The 3691-nt window shown below is 39.9% G+C and overlaps 1 long non-coding RNA gene across 1 annotated transcript; it reads left to right on the top strand.

Moving 5' to 3' along the window:
- The first annotated feature begins 2341 nt into the window (after positions 1-2341).
- Positions 2342-3691, top strand: LOC121765203. Its single transcript, XR_006042792.1, has 2 exons — positions 2342-3429; positions 3531-3691. It is a non-coding gene; the product is annotated as an uncharacterized LOC121765203 (long non-coding RNA).

Genomic DNA, 3691 nt, shown 5'->3' with positions numbered 1-3691 from the left:
ATAGAATTCCTCTCCAATAAATAATAGTGGTCAAAAATTTCAAATAAAAAGGGCAAGGTAATTATTGATGATCCTATTTAATCTCACTCACCCTTAGAAAAATAATTCACCACAATATATATTTCACTCCACATAAATCATTCAAACAGTCACGTCATAATTCAACAAGATTGACTATTCCACATTTTCATCACGTCTTCAACGATATTGACCATTCAATGGCCACGTCATTTCCCCAACAATGTTGACTATTCAAACCAAGTCTCAACTCCAAAGCACAATTAGGTCACATAGAAATCAAGCAATTAATTCACTCGTCAATTAATCCACATACTTCACGACATTAAAACATTTAATGCAAAATTTTAGGGTTCGAAAATTAGGGTTCCGAAAGTGGGGCGTTACACATCATGTAATTCATCTAAACTTGACAACAAGTACTATTTTTAACATGACAGAAAACTGGCAGAACTGTGCAGTCGTTTGTAAAAATCACCAAAACTCAATCCGACCTCATATAAAGCTAAAATTTGGTCACCACACAGTATACACATTCAAGTTCATCTAGTTAAAATTTCACACCAAAATCATGTCATTTGGTCAGTCAAAACAAAAGTGCAACTCTCTGGTCGGAACACAAAAATTCTGGCTGTACTGCGCAGTTCAATTGAAAAATTTGTCAAATTTCATCCGATGTCCAATGAGGCTGAAATTTTCACACAACACAGGCGACACATAACATTTCATCTAGTCAAAAATTCACATCAAAATAAGGCCATTTGGTCGGTCAAATCAAAAACGAAACTCTCTAGGCGAGAATACAAGTTTCTGGCAGAATTGCGCAGTCAACTTCAAAAATTCATTAAATATTCATCTTTAGTCAAAAGGGGCTGAAATTCATACAAAATACAGAAGACATCTCAAAAGTTACTCAGTTAAACATTCGTGTCAAAATAAGATCGTTTGGCTGGTCAAACACACGTCGGAATCCACTGTCCGAATACCATAGTTTTCATGCTTCACAATTTCGAAACTAGGGTTTCTTCATCATTCATCCAAACACATTTATTCATGCTTCCAATACATAATCATCCTTCAAAAAGCTCTCACACTCATGTTCTCATATATTCACACATCATTTACCAATGAATCATCCAAACTTCACACATACACATTCACAAACGTACATCCACAAATTTCCTCACACAACACATCAATCTTCACAGATTAAATTTTTGATCTATGATTCCTACACTCACTATATGCATGAGGGAATCAAGAACAATGATTCAATGAAAAGGATGAGGAAAAGAATTCAATTATACCTTCTTTGGTAAAAAACAAACGGTAGAAACGTGTCACGACCGCATTTTCTAAGGATAGAAAACACGGTTGATCGCGACTAGGGGAGGATTAAAGAAGCGGGGAAGAAAGGGGAAAACACAACACAACTCGACCATAGCTCCAAACAAATGGGAAAAGCTCGAAATAAAATCAGAGTTTTGAACAAAATAGACTTGAGTCTTTTAAGATGCACAAAGGAAGCAAATGAACGCGATTCCATGTATGAAGACATGAACCTCCGAGAGTCAAAATCTGACTGAATTAAATGTCTTGTCTCAATAGCACTTCCTCTACCACTTCGCTGCTCAACCTGCACATTTAGAAATATATGCAGGGCTGAGTACAAAAAGTACTCAGTGAACACATTGCCGAAAATTACACATATACATTTGAAAATATTGTCAAGCCATCATCACAGTAACACTCGGGGTGTTGTTGAAAAGACCCGAGCTTACTAAAAATATCACATTGGGTTGCAACCCCTTTTTCCGGTACTTAGCCATATCTGATCACATTGTGCCGTCGAGATGGTGTTCTCGCACGGTCACCTGCTCTGACCAACATGTCAGAGGTAGCTTCTTGTGCCGGGAAGGTGGCCACCTTCCACGGTCACCTTCTCTGCCCAACATGTCAGAGGTATCATTGTGCCGGGAAGGTGGCCACCTTCCTCGGTCACCTGCTCTGCCCAACATGCAGAGGGAGCTTGTGTACACTAGTCCGAGCGGGGACACCACCCTCACTGGGACCCGAATTCGATTCACATATATCACCATTCATAATTCACTTGGCCGTAGCCAAACAGATAGGCATCATACAAAAACATTTATGGCCAGGACAACATCACTTGAAACAACAACGAACATAGGTTCGAGTTTTCATAAAATATCACCTCAAAATAATTTGCATTTTTATCCACATTAGTATGTAGGATAGGAAAGTTCACCTTGATCGCTTAGATTCCTTAACTTGAATCTTTCGTTCCGACTTTACTTGCGAAAGCACCCTTTTAAAAAAAAATCACAATATAATAATACACTAATTAGACTCAAGGGCAGAACTACTTAAATTAGAATGCATGCACCCTCATTAAAGTCTTTTATCTCGTTTCTCGATTTTCGCGTATTTTCAATTATTCGGCGGCCGCCCAAGGCGTCGCGTGTGACGCCGGTCGGTCGCTTTTGCCCAAAATTTCTCTGTTGGCTTCTCGCATTTTCCATCTTGATATCGAAATAAAATCCCCAAAATTATAAAAGTGCATAATTAAATTATCGCAACCATTTCCCCTCGAAAATATATTTATTCAGGATAAAATTATTCATCCTCCGAAATATTCTGGGATTAATTAAATAATTCTCAACAATTAAATTATCGGTCCAAGGATTAATTTAATTTGACCCAAGATAATTGTTATCTTAGCCCACCTTATTTCTCCAATTTATTTAGCGAGGCCCTAAAAGAAATAGCCCAATATACTTAATTATTTCCCCACCCTTATTTCTCCTCAATCAACTAACAAGGCCCAATTATTACTTAGGCCCAAAGATTTATTTAATTGGCTCACAACCAAATCACCCATCTTATATCTCCATTTAAAAATTTAAATGGCCCATCCTTATTTTTCCACCATTAAAAGAAAGGGAGCCCAACAAAATAAAAGGAGGCCCAAACACACTCCCTTCTCCACCATCGGTAATCCTCCCTTTCTCATTCCACATAACAAATTGTAAGAACCCCCAAATTGAAGAAAGCCCTCAAATCCGTCGATTTCCCCAAACAAAATTCTCTCCCCCGTCGACTACACACCGTCGCCGCTACTCCAAATTGCCGATTCCCGAAGACCAGATTTGCCACTGGAGTACCACGCCTCGCTGCTCCGTCCACTGCTCAAACACGACGTCCTTGCGTCGGTTTAATACCGTCGCTGCTTTCTCCCAAATCTCACTCCTCCGCCACCGCCGGAAGAGCTGCTGCTGTCGCCGCCGGGTCAGGCTGCTGCTGTCGCCGCCGCCGCTCCTCGTGCTGTTGGAGCAGTTTCCCGGCGCCACTCCAGCCTCGGCCTCCGCCTCCTCGCCGAACTCCCGGAAGGTAAGTTTAGGAGATTTTATTCTATTTCCTTTTTGTTTTATTTTCTAATATTTGATCTTTGATTTAAAGTTTTGGTGTTTCAAACTTGTATGTTTGTGAAGGTCGTGAAATTAGTGACGAATCGGGGTGTGTGGCTGCCACGACGGTGTGCCGAAACTCAGTATCCGGAATTCCGGCAGATTCGTATTCTTGAGATAAGTTGTTAACTTGTGCTTACTATAGGTGTAGAACTTGGTTTCTCTATTTTATGAACTCGATGAAT

The sequence above is a fragment of the Salvia splendens genome, chromosome 14 (genome assembly GCF_004379255.2).
Source record: "Salvia splendens isolate huo1 chromosome 14, SspV2, whole genome shotgun sequence".
Lineage (NCBI taxonomy): Eukaryota > Viridiplantae > Streptophyta > Magnoliopsida > Lamiales > Lamiaceae > Salvia > Salvia splendens.
Note: the sequence above shows the minus strand (reverse complement) of the source record. Positions and strands in the feature narration are given on the sequence as shown.